The sequence below is a fragment of the Pelophylax lessonae genome, assembly GCF_965119305.1.
Source record: "Pelophylax lessonae genome assembly, chromosome: 5".
NCBI classification, from domain to species: Eukaryota; Metazoa; Chordata; class Amphibia; order Anura; family Ranidae; genus Pelophylax; species Pelophylax lessonae.
In genome coordinates, this window is record NC_138772.1 from 155,858,002 (window position 1) to 155,879,821 (window position 21,820).

General features: G+C 43.6%; 1 protein-coding gene across 3 annotated transcripts in view; it reads left to right on the forward strand.

Moving 5' to 3' along the window:
* Nucleotides 1–2,121: 2,121 nt before the first annotated feature.
* Nucleotides 2,122–21,820, forward strand: part of LRRC3B (leucine rich repeat containing 3B) — a 301,550-nt gene continuing 281,851 nt past the window's right edge. For 2 of the 3 annotated variants that reach the window (XR_014225304.1, XM_082258595.1), the window contains exon 1: nucleotides 13,994–14,512. The gene's annotated coding sequence lies outside the window, so the exon portion shown is untranslated. Of the gene's footprint in view, nucleotides 2,274–13,993; nucleotides 14,513–21,820 lie in introns of those variants that run through there. The other variant, XR_014225303.1, reaches the window with a different exon arrangement.

Consider the following 21,820-nt stretch of genomic DNA (forward strand, 5'->3'; position numbering starts at 1 on the left):
AAAGGAAAATCAAACAATAGTCAATGTTCAAATGGCAAAGAGTCACTGGATAAGTGAAACTCTTGTTGCCTAGAATGGTGTAACAAGTGAATTACTTAAAAATGTGAATTACTTAAAAAATGAGTGAATTACTTAAAAAATAAGTTGTAAATTACATAAAAAATATTTTATTGTGAAGAAGTAGCCACAATCTGTTCACAAGAAATGACAACTAATAAATGGTGCAAAAAAGTTCATAAATAGTCCAGTGCTCCACAAATCAATGGGGTTGATTTACTAAAACTAGGGAGTGCAAAATCTGGTGCAGCTCTGCATAGAAACCAATCAGCTTCCAGGTTTGTTTGACAAAGCTTAATTGAATAAGCTGAGGTTAGAAACTGATTGGCTACCATGCACAGAAGCCCCAGATTTTGCACTCTCCAGTTTTGGTAAATCAACCCCAATGCGTTTAGTGAAAAGATGATTCTCCAACTTTCCCACATGCAAATACAACAAACTGTAGTGCAGCTGAAATCATCCACAATGGAAAGTGTGTCACCGCTGTGCTCTATATGTCAAAATTGGCTGCTTACCAAATCAAATGATCCCACCAAAAGATCATATGGGTGTGAGTGGAAGTGTCTCTGAAGACAAGTGGTCAGCAAGCTCCAGGGAATGTATCCGGCTTATGGTGCTCCTTAACCACTTTACCACCGGAGGATTTTGCTGTCTTACGTCTGGGCCACTTTTTGTGATTCGGCACTGTGCGAATTTAACTGACAATTGCGCGGTCATGCAACGCCGTACCCAAACGAAATTGATGTCCTTTTTTTCCCACAAACAGAGCTTTCTTTTGGAGGTATTTGATCACCTCTGCGATTTTTACTTTTTGCGCTATAAACAAAAAAAGAGCGACAATTTTGAAAAAATAACAATATTTTTCACATTTTTTATATGAAATTCCCCCCCAAAAAAATGTAAAAATCAAATTTTTTATCATTTTAGGCCAATTTGTTTTCTGCTACATATTTTTGGTAAAAAAAAAAATCGCAATAAGCGTATTTCGATTGGTTTGCACAAAAGTTATTGCGTTTACTAACTAAGGGAAAGATTTCTGTGGTTTTTGGTGTTTTTTTTTTTTAACGAGTAATGGCGGCGATCTGCGATTTTTTTTTTTTGCGGGACTGCGACATTGTGGCGGACAGATCGAACCCTTGACTGACATTTTTGACACTTTTGGGGTTACCAGTGACATTTCTATAGTAATCAGTGCTATAAATATGCACTGTTACTGTAAAAATGACACTGGCAAGGAAGGGGTTAATTTTATTGGAGAGGGAGGGGTTAATGTATGCCTTGCGCTTACTGACATGTGTGGGGGGAGGTGACTATGTGACACAAGGACAGATCACAGGTTCAGCTATGCTGAACCCTGCAATCTGACCCTGCCTGTCACTTAGGAGATCCGCCCGCTTTGTTTACACAAGCGGGCGGATCTCCACACTCGATTCCCCGACGATCGGGGAAGAGCGGCGGCGATCACCGCTGCTCCTCCCCTGGCCTGACTCCCGCTGTGACTGAATACAGCGGGAGCGAGCCTCCGGCGGCGCCAAACTATAACGAACCACTTTGCCGCAGTAGAGCTCTAGTGAGCAGTGGCAAAGTGGTTAAAGAGGACATCAGAGTGGCCCAGGGGGCAATTGCCCCCCTGCACCCTGGCCCAATCCTTCCCTAACACAGCCCATGCAAACTGACTGATCTTTCACTATTATGATTGAACAAGCAGCACTGTTGAGGTTATGTGATTGAGCTGCAGGTTCAATGTATGTTTACTAACAGTTGTAAGCTCTATCATACAGCCCTACAGCACTGATTGTTTGTTTAATCATAATAAGGGTGATGAGATGCCCCTGGTTTCAGGGTATAGTCCCCAATTTTAAGGGGCTGTCCCTGGGAAAAAGTATCTCTGACTGTGTCCCTGATTTCTTTTTAGCTTTATTAGTGTTGTCCCTGGCCTGGGCGGCTTCAGAGTAATCTATCTTAGAAACATTTCTATGTTTAGCCTGAAGCAGGAGGAGGGAGGGGAGAAGTGTATCTGCTCCGAGCTGTGTCTGGGGTTATTGATGATGTCACATGCTGATATCAGGGACAGAACAGTGAGTAAGTGGTTAGCCCTGCCACCTTGCAGCACTGGGGTCGTTGAATCAAATCCCAACCATGGAACTACCTGCGTGGAGTCTTCATGTTCTCCCTGTGCCTGTGTGGCTTTCCTCCCACACTCTAAAGACATGCTGGTAGGTAAATTGGCTCTAGTATGGGTATATATACATGTAAACTAGTGACCTTAGATTATAAGCTCCTTAAAGACAGAGACTGATGTGAATATATAATATACAAGTAAAGAAATGCATAACGTGTCAGTGCTATATAAATACCTGTAATAAAAAAAAAAAAAATATCCCATGGTCTACCAGGTCTCTCTCCTTTCAGCTTGTGCAGACATTTTTCCAAGAGGTAAGCATATGGAATATTTGCCCCCTTGCTCTTTGTGATGGTGACTTGCAGTGCACATCTGGTCCTGGAGTCAATCAGTCAACACTACACAAGGGTCCAGGGCCAGAACAGCTGAGTTGGTCAGCTTCCAGAAGGAGTAGCTGCCCTGTGCACAGAGTTGTAATGGGGGAAGTTGTCAGTGCTAGTTAAATCAGTAAGGGCTGAATGCAGTTTTAACCACTTCTGGAACGGAAGGATTTACCCCCTTAATGACCAGGCCATTTTTTGCGATTCGGCACTGCATTACTTTAACTGAAAATTTTGTGGTCGTGCGAGACTGTACCCAAATAAAATTGATGTCCTTTTTTCCCCACAAACAGAGGTTTCTTTTGGTGGTATTTGATCACCTCTGCGATTTTTATTTTTTGCGGCATAAACAAAAACATTTGCGAAAATTCAGAAAAAAAAAAATATTTTTACTTTCTGCTATAAACCACATCAAATAAAAAAAAAAAATATAAAAATCAAATATTTTCATAATTTTAAGCTTATTTGTATTCTGCTATGTATTTTTGGTAAAACAAAATCCCAATAAGTGTATATTGATTGGTTTGCACAAAAGTTATCGTGTCTACAAACTAGGGAAAGATTTATGTCATTTTTATTTATTTATTTGTTTTTACTAGTAATTGCAGCGATCAGCTATTTTTAGCGGTACTGCGACATTGCGGCGGACAGATCGGGCCCCTAACTGACATTTTTGACACTTTTGGGGGGACCAGTGACATTACTACAGTAATCGGTGCTAAAAATATGCACTGTTACTGTAATAATGACACTGGCAGGGAAGGGGTTAACACCAGGGGCGATCAAAGGGTTAAATGTGTCCCTAGGGGATGCTTCCTAACTGTGGGGGGGGGGTGGGCTTGCTGCATGAACACAGAGACCTGTGTTCTTAAATAAGATAAAGTGTTTACAACGGCAAACCTCTGTTCTGCCTCCACGGGAGAGCGATCGCTGGTGCCCGGCAGCAATCACGGCTGCCGGACCCGCTGATCGGCTCCCCCTGTGGCCAATGGGCGCACGTACAGGTACGTAACTTCAAAGGACAGAGCCAACCTGCCGCAGTAAAACTATGCCCACTGGTCGGCAAGCCATTAATATGCATCCAAAACGTATGCACAGTGTTTTCCATGGATTCCAATGGTCCTAGTACACACCTGTGCAGTCAGTTCCAGTGCAGTTAACAAAAGTAGAACCTGCTGCATTTTTTCTGTATGAATTACATCTAGAATGCATCAAGACACATGTAGACACACCAGAAAGCATGTCAATGCGTCAAATATGCACCCGAATGCACATTATCCTGAGATTTTTCAAGTGCCAATATAAAAAAAGGAAGAAAAAAAAAACACACTGGAATGCACTGCAATCCAAAGCGCATCCAAACTGCCTGTAAATGCAAATGCAAAAACGCATCCAGAATGCAGAAATTGTGGTGTGCACCAGCCGTAACGGTGTACACCAGGCATGTCCAACCTGCGGCCCGGAACCTCAGGCAATGCGGCCCACTGCCCCCTGACAATTTTTTTTTGCTGGGGAGGAAGGAAGTCAGGTCGGGGGCACGGCCACAGCAGCTTCCAACTAACGGTAGGCTGCCTCAGAGGGGTAAAGGGGGGCATGTGCAGTGTTTCTAAATCCTACCACCATGACCACTTCAAATCACTGAAGTGGTCATGGTGGTTAGAGTGTTCCTTTATTATCGCTCCGAAAAAGTAAACCTCTGTATACTGATTCCATTTCATTTGATCATCCTCTAGTTGTGTTAAATTAGTGCGGGGGGCGCGGCGGCATTTTATTACTTATATACCTTAACTATAGTATATATTTAATATGCGGCCCGAGAAAATTTCTCTACACTCAATGTGGCCCAGAGAAGCCAAAAGTTTGGACACCCATGGTGTACACCAATGGAACTTTGTGACATTACTTTACTGAAATGGTTTGTGACCGGAGAGCCCTCTGCTGGCAGCCACCAGGAAATGCAGCCCAGAATATGACCTCTCACATGAAAGTGTTGATGATAATGGCATCAGATGAAGTATGTCACCTCTCCACAGGGCCGCTGGTAGTTGGGGACCACCGGTCCTCCTGTAGGGCACACAGGGGGCCTGGACAGCAGGAGGATCGCTGAAACAGAGAAGGAATGATGACAGAACAATGCCCTCCTCGTCTCTCACCCAGCAACTGAAAGCTGGTTTCTTACTCTCTCTCTCCTGCCGGCTTTAAGGCTACTGGGTGAGAGACAGGGAGGGCCCGGGCCCGCCTTTCCTTGGATGATGGGCCCAGGCCCGCCCTTCCTTGGATGATGGGCCCAGGCCTGCCCTTCCTTGGATGATGGGCCCAGGCCCGCCCTTCCTTGGATGATGAGCCTAGCCGCCACTGAGCTCCTACCCCACCCACACTTACAGCTGGGACAAGGAGATAGGAGGCTGGAGCAGAGAAAGAAGAAGAGGCAGACAGAAGAAAAAGCCAGGAGAATGTGCACTGTGTTGTGCTCTCACCTACTGTCAGAAGAGCATTCCTCTATACAGCACATGGGACCGGATCGCTGTTACTGTAGATCACATCGCATTGCACTGTACACATACACTGCCCCTATCCACATTTCCTGCTACCGGGAAAAGAGCAGCCCTTGGAGGAGAAAGGGGGCAGCAATCACACTGTGTGTATGTACAGTGAAATGTAACCTACAGTAAGAGCAATCCGGTCTCCTGTGCTGTATGAACAAGCGCTCTTCTGACAGGAGGGAGAGCACAAAAAAACGCACCTCCTCCTGGCTTTGTAGTGGCTCCCCCTGCTAGTTGGGAGAGGGGGGTGGGCGGCTATCTGTGTTGGGAAGTGTAATGGGGATTTGGAGAGGGGGAATATGTTTTAAGAGGTAGGGTTTGGGGGGGGGGGGGAATTGAACCAGGAGAGAGGATGTTTGTGCTAAGAGGGGGCTGGGGAATGACTGCTGGGGGGGATTTAGGTAGGGAGGTAATATTGTGCTGGGAATAGTTATTTAGAAGGGGTTGAGGAGGGAATTTGTCCTAGGTGGGAGATTGAAAAAAAGATTTGTGCTGTGAGGGGAGAGGGGAGGGGGGTGGGGGAATTTGGGCTAATAGGAGGGATTAGGCGGGGTTTGTGCTGGCAGGGGGGATTTGGGGGGAGAAGATTTGTGCTAGGATAGAAAGTTTTAGAAGAAAGAGGATATGTACTAGGCGGGTGTTTCTTTTTTTTTTTTTGGTGAGGGAGATTTGTGCCAGGAGGGTGGATTCAGGTGGGATTTGAGCTAGGGGAGGAAAAGATTTGTGCTGGGAGGGGGGATTGGAACTGGGAGTTGGTGGAATATGTGCATTTTTGTGTGGAGAGAATTTTGGCTTAAAGATTAAATTTATGTTTTTTATATATGGCAGAATGTTTGTGTTCACTAATAATGATTTTCATGTATTTTTTGTGAAAATATAATTTTGATATTTTCACACGGTGGGGGGCCCTATCAGGTGGGCTGTAAGGGGCCCCATGATTTCTAATAGCGGCCCTGCCTCTCCGACACCCACCTTTCTCTCTTTGCACAGGCAGATTCCTCCCTATCCTGCAAGTATATAGTGCTGGTATGGTGAGGTGCTACCACTGGAGATGAGGGAACTCACCTCACCAGCAGCTGGTGGACTGTGAGGACCCACCAGCAATGACTTGCCAAGGTCTGGTGTGTACATTTCAGGGAGCAGGGAATTTGTGCTGGCGGTGACTTGTCAAAGGGAAGGATTGTACTGGGAGGAGGGAGCAAGTAAGGTGCGGGCTCAGTGCTAGCTGTACCTCCTCCCACATGAACCCCCATAAATTGGACTTTAGACTGAGTTGGATCTACAGTCAGCATTAACAAAAATAAAGAGGTTCTTTTAATCTATAGCAGTGCTGCCTATTAGTGATTAGGTAACAGATGCAATAAACAATGGGCAAAAAGGATAATCAAACAATAGTGAATGTTCAATGGCAAAGAGTCACTAGATAAGTGTTGCCTAGAACAGTGTAACAAGTGAATTACATCAAATTTTTTTTTTTTTTTGTAAATAAGTAGCCACGATCTGTTCACAAAAAATGACAACTAATAAATGGTGCAAAAAGTTCATATATAGTCCAGTGCTCCCAGGGCCGGTGCAGGGATTTTTGACACCCTTGGCGAAACCTAATTTTGCCGCCCCCCCCCCCGGCTTAGTGGCAGCGGTGGTGGGGGGATGGGATGAGTGGCAGTGGTGGTGGTGATTAGTGGCAGCTGTGGTGGTGAGGGGATGGGATCAGTGGCAGCGGTGGTGGTGGGATGTAATAATGGCAGCAGTAGTGGGGGATGGGGGGAATGGGAGGAGTGGCAGCAGTGGAGGCAGGGATGGGATCAGCAGTGATGGGATGGGTGGCAGCAGTGGTGGGGGGATGGGATGAGTTGCAGCAGTGGTGGGATGGGATCAGTGGCAGCGGTGGTGGGATGGGTGACAGCGGTGATGGGATGGGATGAGCGGCAGTGATGATGGGATGGGATGAGCGGCAGCGGTGGTGGTATGGGTGACAGTGGTGATGAGATGGGATGAGTAGCAGCGGTGGTGGGATGGGATGAGTGGCAGTGGTGATGAAATGGGATGAGTGGCAGCAGTGGTGGGATGGGATGGAATGAGTGGCGGCGGTGGTGGGGTGGGATGAGTGGCGGTGGGGGGAAATGGGATGAGTGGCAGGGGTGGTGGGATGGGATAGGATGAGTGGCCAGGGTGGTGGGATGGGATGAGTGGCAGTGGTGATGAGATCAGTGACAGCTGTGGTTGGATGGGATGGGATGAGTGGCAGTGGTGATGAGATGGGATGAGTGGCAGCAGGGATGGGATGCGATGAGTGGCAGCAGGGATGGGATGGGATAGGTGGCAGCAGGGATAGGATGCGATGAGTGGCAGCAGGGATGGGATGAGTGGCAGAAGGGATGGGATGGGATAGGTGGCAGCAGGGATGGGATGAGTGGCAGCAGGGATGGGATGAGTGGCAGCAGGGATGGGATGCGATGAGTGGCAGCAGGGATGGGATGCCATGAGTGGCAGCAGGGATGGGATGGGATGAGTCAGCAGGGATGGGATGCGATGAGTGGCAGCAGGAATGGGATGGGATGAGTGGCAGCAGGAATGGGATGGGATGAGTGGCAGCAGGGATAGGATGGGATGAGTGGCAGCAGGGATAGGATGGGATGGGATGAGTGGCAGCAGGGATGGGATGGGATGAATGGCAGCAGGGATGGGATGAGTCAGCAGGGATGGGATGAGAGGCAGTAGGGATGGGATGGGATGAGTCAGCAGGGATGGGAGGAGCGGCAGTAGGGATGGGATGGGATGAGTCAGCAGGGATGAGATGGGACGAGTGGCAGTAGGGAAGGGATGAGTCAGCAGGGATGAGATGATTGGCAGTAGGGATGGGATGAGTCAGCAGGGATGGGATGAGTCAGCAGGGATGGGATGAGATGAGTGGCTGATGGGATGAGTCAGCAGGGATGGGATGAGATGGGATGAGTGGCAGAAGGGATGGAATGGGATGAGTCAGCAGGGATGAGATGGGATAAGTGGTAAAAGGGATGGGATGAGTGGCAGTAGGGATGGGATGAGTCAGTAGGGATGGGATGATTGGCTGTAGGGATGGGATGAGTGGCAGTAGGGATGGGATGGGATGAGTCAGCAGGGATGAGATGGGATGAGTGACAAAAGGGATGGGATAAGTCAGCAGGGATGGGATGAGTGGCAGTAGGGATGGGATGAGTCAGCAGGGATGGGATGGGATGAGTGGTAGTAGGGATGGGATGGGATGAGTCAGCAGGGCAGAGGACTGTGAGAAATTGGGTTCAAAACTGCTCTGCCTAATTTCTTACAGTCAGGACAGTGCTACATGAAAAACCAGATACCATCTTAATATTTGCCAGCTTTTTTACTTCTATCTAAAAGTTTAAAGATAGAAGTAAAAAAGCTGACAAAGATCAAGATTGTATCTGGTTATTCATGTCCAGTGGCTGCATTAAAAAAAACACATTTTTAGAGACATTTTTGTTTTTACCTCCATATTGCTCTCTGCCCCAGAATAACCAGGCGATCATCCCTAAGGATGGCTGCACCATCCCCGCCTCCCAGTCACAGGCAGGATCCCCCCTTGGCTGGCCACGCCCTCTCACAAGTCCGGATCAGTAACGCTGAAGGGGGCGGGCCAGCTCCTCGGCATCAATCAGAGCCCTAAACTGCTAAACTGCTAAACAGCTCTGCAGCTGGGAGAGCCAGAGGAGGGATCTGTTACTGCATTAGATAGTTCCCATCCCGCGCCCCTGCACGTAGGGGACATTCCCTCTCATGCTCCGGACCTCCGGTACACTCCTGCAGACCGGCCACACGGATGGCGGCTCTAGACCAGAGGTGACATCCATCGGGATGAGGAGGCAACAGGCCATGGCTGCGCGCTGTAGGCGGCTGCCTAGTTCGCCTAGCTGTAGCGCCGGCCCTGAGTGCTCCACAAATCAATGGAGTTGATTTACTAAAACTAGGGAGTGCAAAATCTGGTGCAGCTCTGCATAGAAACCAATCAGCTTCCAGGTTTGTTTGTCAAAGCTTAATTGAACAAGCTGAGGTTAGAAACTGATTGGCTACCATGCACAGCTGCCCCAGATTTTGCACTCTCCAGTTTGGGTAAATCAACCTCAGTGTGTTTAGTGAAAGGATGATGCTCCAACTTTCCCAAATGCAAATACAACAAACTGTTTGTAGTGCAACTGAAATCATCCACATTGGAAAGTGTGTCGCCGCTGTGCTCTATATGTCAAAATTGGCTGCTTACCAAATCAAATGATCCCACGAAGAGATCATATGGGTGTGAGTGGAAGTGCCTCTGAAGACAAGTGGTCAGCAAGCTCCAGGGAATGTATCCAGGCTTATGATGCCCCTTAATCTCGTTAATTGCATCATGTGGTTATATAAGATAATGGAAGACGCTCATAGTGCATTAATGCGTATAAAGCTGGTTTATTAAATAAAAATTGCACTTACATCAAGGACAAAGAATTAGAGCAATATGGGATAAAATCTTGCACGCCCACCTGCAGTGTAGTCTCTGCTAATTGATGTCATTTTGCTAGCTCCATCCAATGCATTTCCTCTCAGAAGGCATCGACATGGATGAAGGCTCATGTTCTTCTTTAACTGATCTTAAAATCTATGTAAAGTAGATTTTGGTGATGTTGCATAGGTCCATTAAGAGGGACGCCTAAAAAAAAAAAAAAGAGAGACCAAAGGCCAACATGTCTATAGGGGGGTCATAGGTTTGAAGCATTGCCACTGCTGTGCTTTTTCCAAACACAGATCCCCAAAGAACCTATGACCTTGCTTTAATAGCAGAAATACATATAATGTCAAGTAATATATGAGCAGACCTACAAGTCAAGCCAAGTAAAAAAAAAAAAAATGGTGCTAATGTTTAATGTTAAATGTACAGTGCCCTTACCAGGCTAATCCCTCACTGCAAATTGATAATCATTCTAGTATTTCCCTCAAAAGCTAATTTGAACCTTTTTACTATGCTTCATGTTACACCCATTTTTAGGGTGTAACATGGAACATGGTGCCATTCAGCAGCCTCCCCCTCCCCCTCCCCTCTTACCTGAATCACAGAGTGCTTTTCCTTGCAGCATTCTGTAGATTTCTTGATTTGACTTGGATGTAAAAGGCTCCGCCCACACAGCCATGCCATCCAATGACAGAATTATTCACAATTAATTTACAGGCTCTATGAATAATAAAAAAAAATGACATGCCCCATCTGCCATTACGGCAGAGGGAATCACAGAGCAGCCAGAATCTGGAGCAGCGGAGCATGTAAACCAATCAGCTTCTATCTTCTGTTTGTTCAGTAGGGCTACATTCACAAGGCATTTTAGCAGGAGCTAGAGGTGGCTGCTGACAGGATTCTCTTGTAAATGCTGCATGCACACACTAGGGTTGTTTTACTAAAACTGAAGAGTGCAAATTATGGTGCAGCGTGCATGGTAGCCAATCAGCTTCTTGTTTAATTAAAGTGATCCTAAAGGCAGAAGGATTTCAATCTTAATACATTCTATGCATTATGATTAAAAAAATCTGTGTGCAGAAGCCCCCCTAATACCTACCTGAGCTCCATCTCGATCCAGCGATGTTTCCTGAGAGCCTCGGCTGTCGGGGGGCTCTGCCTTAATGAGTGAGACACACAGCAGGCACCATTGGCTCCTGCTACTGACAATCAAAGTTAGAGAGACAATGAGAAAGGAGAAGGGGCAGGGCTGAGCCATGGCTTCGTGTCTGAATAGACACACAGAGCAGCAGCTTGGCTCAGGTGCTCCAATAGCAAGTTGCTTGTTGTGGGGGGACTTGGCAGGAGGGAGGGACCAGGAGCATCGATGAGGGACCCGAGAAGAGGAGGATCTGGGCTGCCCTGTGCAAAACCAACTGCACAGAGCAGGTAAGTATGACATGTTTGTAATTTTTAAACAAAAAAAAAGGAGATTTTAATATCACTTCAAGCTTTCACAACCTGGAAGGTGATTGGTTTCTATGCAGAGCTGCACCCGATTTTGCACTCTCCAGCTTTAATAAATCAACCCCAATGTGTCCGGCATCAGCTGTCAGCGGCTGTTATCAGATATGTACAAATCAATAGTTGGTGCCACTGCGCTTTGCATATAAACGCTCATCTGAGCGATTACATGCAAAAAAAACCTCTGACTGACACTGGACTCAGACAGTTTACATCCAGGCTCAGCATTTCTGCAGAGTTTTTGATGCACAAAAACTGGGTAAAGGTAATCTGCCAGTTTGTATGCAGCCATAGCACAGAGATGCTGCATCCAGAGGCTGTGTTAAGCGCAAACTGTCCCCTGCTAAACTTCAGTGTGAATGTCACCTCAGCAGCGCTGGGGCAAGGCCCTCTAATGGGCCATACACACTATAAGATTTTCTGAAGACCTTTTCATTTAGATTTACCAAAACCATATAATATGAGGTCAAACCTAAACACTTTCAATTTGTATGCAATCTGGCAGGCCCTTGCACTACATAGAAAAGGTAAATCTGAAGGAAAAAGTCTTCAGAAAATATTATAGTGTGTATGGCCCTTAACCACTCGCCGACCGCTGCAAGTAGATATACTGCGGCGGTCAGCCCCTCACAGGCAAAGTGACGTATATACAGTATATATACACTAGCCTGTGAGGCTCTGGGGAGCGAGTGCGCGCCGCCGGAAGCGCGCTCCCACGCGGTCACGGACCCCCCGCGCGTGTGACCGGCGGACCCGATGTCCGCCGGTCACTCTGCGATCGTCGGTGGAGAGGGAGAAAGGCAGGCGGCTAGTGTAAACAAGCCGCCTGTCATTCTCCCCTGTGTAGAAACACTGATCATACGGTTCTACTATGTAGGACCGTTGATCATTGTTCCTACAGCTCAAGCCACAGCCAATCACAGTTAGAATCACGCCCCTAGGGACACACACAGCCCCTCCCTCTCAAATAAAGTTAACCCCTTCACTACCAGTGTATTTTTACAGTAACAGTGCATATGTATAGCACTGATTACTGCAGTAATGTCACTGGTAACCCCAAAAGTGTCAAAAATGTCAGTCAAGGGTCCGATCTGTCCGCCCCAATGTCGCAGTACCGCAAAAAAAATTGCAGATCGCCGCCATTACGCGTTAAAAAAAAACAACAAAAATGACAAAAATCTTTCCCTTTTCTAGTAAACGCGATAACTTTTGTGCAAACCAATCAAAATACGCTTTTTGCGATTTTTTTTTTTTACCAAACATATGTAGCATAAAACAAATTGGCCGAAAATGTTAAAAAATTTTGATTTTACATTTTTTTGGGGGGGAATTTCATATAAAAAATGTGAAAAATATTGTTATTTTTGCAAAATTGACGCTCTTTTTTTGTTTATAGCGCATGATCAAAAAATCGCACAGGTGATCAAATACCACCAAAAGAAAGCTCTGTTTGTGGGAAAAAAAGGACGTCAAATTCGTTTAGGTACGGCGTCGCACAACCGCGCAATTGTCCGTTAAATTTACGCAGTGCCGAATCGCAAAATACCCCCTGGTCAGGAAGGGGGTAAAATCTTCCGGGGCTTACGTGGTTAAGACCCAGGGCAAACATGCCACACTGCATCCCCTCCCCAAGATATATGAGCAATGAGCATTATGTGTTAGAATCCCCCCCCCCCCACCCCCAAAAAAATAATTGAGCACTAATCTGCATGTTTAACCCCCGTAGCATAACTTTCCCCTCCTCAAAGGACAAACCTGACCCCCTGCTGAAATCCCCCCTCCTATATGGGAGGATTTAAAAAGTTATGGGAACTGTGGGTCCTTTTTAGGTCCTCGGATATATATAAGAGTTTACAGAACGATGGAGCAGGTTTGGCCCTGTAGGAGGTCCCTTCCTTTTTTTTTTTTCTTTTGGGGTTTTGCAGTCTTTGTTTCTGGTTTAGATTTGTTTATGTGAGGTTTTTGGTGTTTTGTAAGCTTTTCTTTTTCTGTATTGACTAATAATGAATAAAATTATATTGTTAAAAAAAAGAAATCCCCCCTCCCAGAACAAATCTCTGCCTCCCCCTCCCAGCTAAAATCCTCTCTCTCCCCAAGTCTCCCCAGCACAACCACTCAGCACAAATCCCCTCCACCTCTACTATATCACCTCTTCTAGCACAAGCAACCCAAATCCCTTTTCCTTGCATACATTCTCTTCCCCTTCCCAACACAAATCCCCCCCAAATTACCTTTCCTAGCACACCCCACCCCCTCAAAAAAAATTCCCCTCCTAGAACATTTCTTACCCCCTGCTGCTGCTGCCCCTCAAATCCCCCCCTCCCCATCTCACATGATACTAGAGTGCCTAGGGTAGTCGCCCCCTCCTGCCTACCCCTTATCCCAGCCCTGAGCTTTAGAATTTGAAAATGGAAGATAGAAGCTGACTGGTTGCCATGCACAGCTGCTGCTCTAGGTTGTCTTTGCTCCAGTCTCCCTCATAGTTCTCAATGGTACACAATTGTGATGACATCTCAGGACTCATAGACCATTTTTATTTCCTCCAGCCACATAAATGAACATCCATGCCTCTGTGTAGACCTGTGGCTGGAGGAACAGTCTGCAGGAGTCTGCACATCGCACTAATCGCTGTTGTGATGCTTTGCACACTCTGATTCATAACAAAAAAACAAATAAATGCACATTTATCTTTTTTTTGCAATTGGGTGCATGTACTATTTTTACAAAAAGTGGTTAAAACAGTCCATCCTGCACACTGGAGGTTAGATGGTTCAGCTCTCCCTGCCTTAAATGAAACTATTGCACAATTTAGCAAGGCTGTTTTCCAACCTGGAGGAATTATTTATGCCAGACAGGTTCCTGCAATGTGACTGGTAAGAAAGCAGCCAGGCAAAAGCAGAGAGAGGGAGAGAGAAAGAAAAAAAGAAAGGGGGGGGGGATTGCTACAGAGAAGAAGGTTCTGATGGCTTCTAAGAGATGATTAGCTGGAAAGAGGGTCATGCCTGAAAATCAGAAACCCTCCAGAGAGATGACACTGGTATAGAGTCACCATCACACCCACCCACCCACATCAGCAGCACCCAACCCATCCTCAGTGCTGAATGTTGCTGAGCAGATCCACAGTCTGACTGTGCTGGGTGTGTGTGTGTGTGTGTCTGTGTGTGATCAGCTTGTTCATTGTCTGCCTAGTCCACACACACACACACATATATATACACTCACCGGTGTCTCTCCTCCCTTGGGCTGCAGCAGGAGGGGCACTGGCTGCTGGGAGAAGCCTGCGATCCTCAGGATGGATAGAGAGCAGTGACAGCTCGGGTCATCGCCTGCGATCTGTCACAACACATCGGAGATCTAGGAGACCACAAGCAGCATGTTGTCGCTGTCATCCTCCCCTTCCAGCGGCGTCAGGTAGTTCCTCCAGGTAAGAGATCTTCCAGTTCTTCTAATGACGCCTGTTGCGCTTAAGATGCTTGTTGCCTTCCAGCAGCTGTGTGCGATTCGCATCCCCCTTCCCCATGCTGCGTGTTGGTGGTGCTGATGCTGAGTGATCGCTGTCACTATGGAGCGCCTTCCATCGGTATTCAACTACCGTCAACTTTGATGGAGGAGTTCTGTCCTGTGCCCATCAATAAGCCTCCATGGAAAAGTGCTTCTAAGGCGTCATAGCTGCTCTATCATCAGGATGATGATCCCTATTGCTTCTGCTAGATGTGATCGTTTTTTTCAGTATTCCTGCTGTGTATGAAGGGGCTTAGGATCACTTTTATTATAGATCACCTATTCTGTACCTATAAGAAAGGACATGGCTTCTATATCTGAACCTGAACCCTGTAATCAAACCAATCAATCAATCAATCAATCAATCAAATCAGTTCTAAGATGAACCATCTGCTGTGTATGAAGGGGCTTAGGATCACTTTTATTATAGATCACCTATTCTGTACCTATAAGAAAGGACATGGCTTCTATATCTGAACCTGGACCCTGTAATCAAACCAATCAATCAATCTATGAATTCAGTTCTAAGATGAACCGTCTGCTGTGTATGAAGGGGCTTAGGATCACTTTTATTTTAGATCACCTATTCTGTACCTATAAGAAAGGACATTGCTTCTATATCTGAACCTGGACCCTGTAATCAAACCAATCAATCAATCAATTCAGTTCCAAGATGAACCGTCTGCTGTGTCCTCTAATAATGTTGGGAAAGAGCTTGCATAATATCCCTGCTTGTTATTATATTGCATGCTATTCCAGGGTATAAGCCCCAGCTTTACTGATGGACATGATCTCTCTTATTGTGAATGTAGGGAAGGAGTCCTGATAATGTTGATGGAGAAGGTATTCCTTGATCTATCTTATAGGCTAGTAATGAACCCAACTGTTCTAGTCCCAGTGATGTCCTTCTCTGGAGGTAAAAATTAGATCATAGGACCCAACTGTTCTAGTCCCAGTGATGTCCTTCTCTGGAGGTAAAAATTAGATCATAGGACCCAACTGTTCTAGTCCCAGTGATGTCCTTCTCTTGAGGTAAAAACTTGATCATAGGACCCAACTGTTCTAGTCCCAGTGATGTCCTTCTCTCGAGGTAGATATGAGATCATAGGACCCAACTGTTCTAGTCCCAGTGATGTCCTTCTCTGAAGGTAAAAATTAGATCATAGGACCCAACGGTTCTAGTCCCAGTGATGTCCTTCTCTGGAGGTAAAAATTAGATCATAGGACCCAACTGTTCTAGTCCCAGTGATGTCCTTCTCTGGAGGTAAAAAATAGATCATAGGACCCAACTGTTCTAGTCCCAGTGATGTCCTTCTCTGGAGGTAAAAAATAGATCATAGGACCCAACTGTTCTAGTCCCAGTGATGTCCTTTTCTGGAGGTAAAAATTAAATCCTAGGACCCAGCTGTTCTAGTCCCAGTGATGTCCTTTTCTGGAGGTAAAAATTAAATCCTAGGACCCAGCTGTTCTAGTCCCAGTGATGTCCTTCTCTGGAGGTAGATATGAGATCATAGGACCCAACTGTTCTAGTCCCAGTGATGTCCTTCTCTGAAGGTAAAAATTAGATCATAGGACCCAACTGTTCTAGTCCCAGTGATGTCCTTCTCTGGAGGTAAAAATTAGATCATAGGACCCAACTGTTCTAGTCCCAGTGATGTCCTTCTCTGGAGGTAAAAATTAGATCATAGGACCCAACTGTTCTAGTCCCACTGATGTCCTTCTCTGGAGGTAAATATGAGATCATAGTTTATCCCCCCCCCCCCCACCAAACAAAATGAGCCCTCTTTTACTTTTATGGTCACTTTGCCGGAAAAGCCACCATCCATATTTGCTTCTAGGAATACATTTTATTCCAGAGTTTTCAACAGCTGAATGTGTAAAGATCACAATAACCATGCTTAAAATGAGATCATAGTTTATTCCCCATCCCCACCCCCCAAACACAATAATCCCTATTTTAGATTTCTGATCGCTTTGTCTTGGCTACTTGTTAAAACTCGCCGTCTGTTTTTGCTTCTAGGAATTTGTTTGATTTTATTCCAGAGTTTTCAACAGCTGAGAGTTGATAAATCACAATGACCTGCTCATTAACCCTACTATTAAACATCCCCTGTATAATTGAATGGCTAGAAATTGATATTGGCTTTTTATCATTCCGGTCCTCTAGCTAGAATGAGGCTCCTTTCTTTTGTGTTGACTCTTCAATAATACCTTTACTTGGCATGTTTGCTTTCAGTTTTGAACATGAGACTCATTGTCTGTATGATTCTGGGTCTGGTATAACTTATTTGCCATGAAACGAGTACAGAGTGGGCCAGAAGCACGCTGTGCAGCCTGGGGTTTGTTTAATTTTTTTCCCCCTTTAATTCACCAGAGTAGCAGAATTATTGATTCAAATCTGGAATGCCAGGGTATGAGATTACGGTTTTGTTCTAGAAGTCTGGGAAATACTAGAACTGAGAATTTTATTGTTCAGCTTATCTGCTTATCTATCATGTCTATGTGACTAATTCATTTCCTATCCAGGTCTGGGAGTTCTATGCAATATGCATTCATAATGGTCACGTGGTGTGACCATAGTAGTATACCCTATACACATTCATAAAAAAATATGCTTGCTCTGAAAAACAAACACATAAGATCCAATGTATATGTAACCTAGTTCCATTGCTGTTTGTCAGTCCAGATCAGTTTTCCATGGAATCACAGAGTACGTGGAGCATGCTGTTTATAAGGAGAGGGATATAATGAGGTTATTTATGAATACAGCTGGTGATCCCTGAGACAAGTGCCAAGCCTGGGCACTGTGCCCCTTGTCCAGTCCTTGAGCTTGAGAATTTTCCCCTATGCTATTTCATATGCTGTGGATGTCTTCACACCACAGTGGTGGTAACAATAAAATAAGCAGAGTTTGTTAGAAGCAGCAGGCATAGATAGATAGAGGAAAGCATGCAATGTAGATCTTTGCAGCCTGTGGATTCCTCCCAGTACTGCGTGCACACCCTTTGTAATGTAGCCACAATACATTCTAATTATTCCACAGTCATGTTGGATTGAACTGCCTGCAAACAGTATGATAAGTGCTGTTTATTATGCTGGGTGCTGTGCAGTCAGACTGTATACATCTCAGGATTTATAACAAGGTAGCTTAGACAAGCAGAACACAAGGTGGAAGTAGGGAAAGAGTCAATTAAATTAGTTTTAATTGGAAATAAAAGAATAAAGCCTCTAGTGATATTAATTTCTTCTGAATATGTTTCATGAAATGGCAGTGTTGCATCTTTTAGTTTGTTAATAATTTGTGCATGTTACATGCTATGTCACCTATATAGTAACTTATCTATGCTAAACAAATGTACTTATTGTCATTACTGCAAGTAGCCGTGTACACCATAAGAAATCATTTGTCTGGCAATTCTGGGCTGCTAAAGTATGGAACTATGGTTTCTTGTTGACTGACATGTTTTACCACATTACTTGTACTTGTACTATAGTATAATACAAAAGGACGGAGTTGTATAGAGTGTATCTCTGAAATTACAGAGCTCTCGCCTAGGCGGGATGAGTGAGGGCTTGGAAAAACCAATAGGGTGGGACTTTAAAGGTACCAATAGAAATAGCGTATTCACAAGAGAGTTAAAAATATTTAAGCTTTATTCATTAGAGTAAAAACTCATCAGCTTGCCAAGAGCTTGATGAATACAAAAAACAAAAAATAAACAAACATCAAAAAACAAACATGATTGGTAGAATAGATCACATAAATAGATGCAACCATGTATACATGACCATATAACGAGAGTATATAGGTGGCTACTCGAAGTGAACACTCCAATGCTCGTCCACTAGAGCAGCGCCCAGCGCCCAACATGTTTCGCTGGAGGCTTCTTCAGGGGCGTTTAGTAAATTACATCAATGGTCGTGATACTACATAAGATATGAAAGAAAAAGAATATTGCAAGTATTTAAGGTTTATCACAATATTGATTAGATAAACATCACATCATGCGGGTCCCAGGAAGAAAACCCCACCTGTTGAACATATAGTCCAAAAAAACAGAGGACAGCCCCAGGACATCATGCACGAAAGGAAATGGCAGGAGACGCATAGAAAGGACGGATTTGTTGTGTTGTTGTGTTAAATAAAATATATATATATATATGTATATATATATATATATATATATATATATATATATATATATATATCTTCACAGGTGAGGTGAACAGCACTCAGTGTTCTTTCACTACGAGCAATCAGGCCATCCCAGAGGCCATATATAGAAAAACAAATCCAAGGACTGTGCTGCACTTAAAGATGTATTGAAGAAAATTCACATACAAACTTGTATATCGTTCCATGAATAACCTGAGGAAGGGCGCAAGATTTATTGCCTGAAACTGTACAACGTTATGTGAATTTTCTTCAATACATTTTTTAAGTGCAACAATCCTTGGATTTATGTGTGTATATGTGTATATATATATATATATATATATATATATATAAATAAATAAGAAGTCAGGGGCCTTTGAATTTCATTCATTACCAGGTTAAACATCTATTAAACCCCTCATATCCCCCCTTTTTTTTCCTTTTTTCTCTTTTTTTCACTTCCTATTTTCTCTTCCTTGTTTTCTATTATGTAAAACTCAATAAACTTAACTGTTAAAAAAAAAAAACATCTATTCCACACAAGGATTAGCAAGGAGCACACATTAGATGTCTCAGTGCTATCTAAGGTATTGGAACCTTGCCCTCAGTTAAGAGCCATGTGCTAAGTAGCCTATGTATTAGCAACCAATTAGGTTGTTGGTTTGTATCAATTACTGTACTTTGAACATCATCTTTCCTCTTTATATTGTCAAACAATAATAAAAAATAAAAAAACAACAACCTGACTGTCATTGCCCTTTCTCTCTAGGCACAAGTAATTGTTATTCTTACTAACATGCATGGCATTTTTTTAAAAACAAGGAGACATATTTCCAAAAATAAATCAAGAAATGCCAATGTTAGCCTACACCCATGGGGGTGTAATTTTGTGATCCAGAGAACAATCCAAGCCAGTATTGCTTAAAAATTGGCATGGGATTAAAATGAAATCGTTATTTTACTGGGACAATAGGCTATTGCTATAATTTCATATAAAATGTGTGCAATCTTCTTTTTTTTTTTTTTTTGAAGATTGGTAATTTAAAAAAAAAAATAAGATTAATTATTTATTTTGAATGAACCAAGAACAAAAAAGCGAATCCATACAAATATAAAGTACACTAAGCAACTCGTTCCCTAAAGCTAAAAAACGGATTTTACATAGAGCTTTGTTCTGTCTGTTTACTGGGTCTCTAATGACGCATATCTGATTTACTGTACTGAAGCATCAAAAAGTTAAAGTAAATGTTAAAGCATTACAAAGCACATAGGTCAGATCAAAGAGCAGAGCAAAAAAGAAATCCCCTTTCCCTGATTTAATATAGAGTTTGTGACAAAAAAAAAAAGAAAAACAACATTTTAACTAATGATAGCAAGTACTGTACATTACCATTGATAATTTGTATAGTTTTCATACAATATATACGATCTTCATTATATTCATATGAAAGTCTTTTTCAAGTCATATTATTAGGCTTTGTATATATTATACTCCAATAAGTCTTACCTGTGGCTAGGCTTTAAAACAAGCTCCCATAAACCTCTGTAGCAGCAGTAACTGTGAAGCAAATCATCCTCAAAGTTCATAACAGAGACACTGTAGGCAAGTGAAAAACGTGCGATTATTGTTTCTGCTGTGATCCTCAAGGGTGAATTTCTCCATGGATAATGCAGCTACAGAGGTCAGCAAGGGCTTGTTTTAAAGCTTAATTGCTGGCTGTTAAGAATATGTAAATGCTTGAAAGTCCAAGTCTTACTATAGTTCACTTGAACTGATTTCAATGTATTTAGAGCCTAAAACTGAACACAGAACAGAGAAACATGATGTTGTTTCAAAGTAGCTATCATTTTTTCCCTCTTAGCTTCCTTTGTAATACCCATGCCTTCTCCCCAACCAGTAATCAGCCACCACTATTTAATAGAATGAGGTGCCCTTTGCTCCTTTTCCTGTTGCTTTTAACCACTAGCTTCTATGCAGGCCATGGTTAGGGACCTGGTGGTGAATCCATGCCCCCAATCTTGATAATAATATGTAACGGACCCTTAACCCACACTGTACTTGTGGACTTCCATCAGTATACCGCTTCTTACAGTCTTGAACATATATACCAGATTTTCCCAGCCGCCCTACATACAAAGCTAGCCGACAACTTGGCTTGTACTGGAATCTACTCATTTATTGAACAGTTTCACACTCAATTTATACACACATGAGTACATCCCCCTCCTGATCAAATTACCCCATCAGGTCAGGGGTTGCCTGATTACATTATCATATGCAGATGGAATTGTATACAGAAATAGAATTAACATATCTAAAGAACAACCAACACAAACAGTATACTATTTCCATTCAACTTCAATTTGTTTGCATATTTCCATTCAACAACTAACAGATGACAATTATTCAATCAACCTGAGCCAATTAACTATCAGACGGCCGTCCTCGCTCCTGAAATACAATACACATTATCATAATACACATCTAAGCATTGCTTTGAGTATTTAGGAGTCATGGACTTCATGGCAACAGGCTATAGGTCTCACAGTGTAAAGTGGGATCAAATCTTCATATTTCTTGTGAGATATTATTGATAAATATTACTCTCCCATTTGAAGTTATCTAAACCATATGCTCAGTGTCCATTAAGTATCTGCCTTTCACTCCCAGTGACGGTGAGTACTACCGTCACATACTACTTCCAATGAGCAGTGTACTTTTAAGTTGTCATCTTCTAGTGTATGATGAGTCATTAGAGACCATGCGACCTGAAGTTTCTGGAGTTTTATAAGGAATAAAGGTGGTTACGGCATTTTTTATTATTTAATATCAATAAATTAATGAATAATGGATAGGGGTCTTTGAGATATATTGAACAAAATGAGAATAATAAATATAAAATAAAACAATGTTTCAGCAGAACATAAAACAGGAGTTTGCATAAATATATACAGTTACCTCATAAACCAATTAAAGTGTATTAAAAGCAAACACTTTTTTCCCTGTTTGTTTTGGATAGAGAGAAGGGAAGGATTACGCCCACTGCCAGATGCAGCAGGAAGTCAAAGGAAATC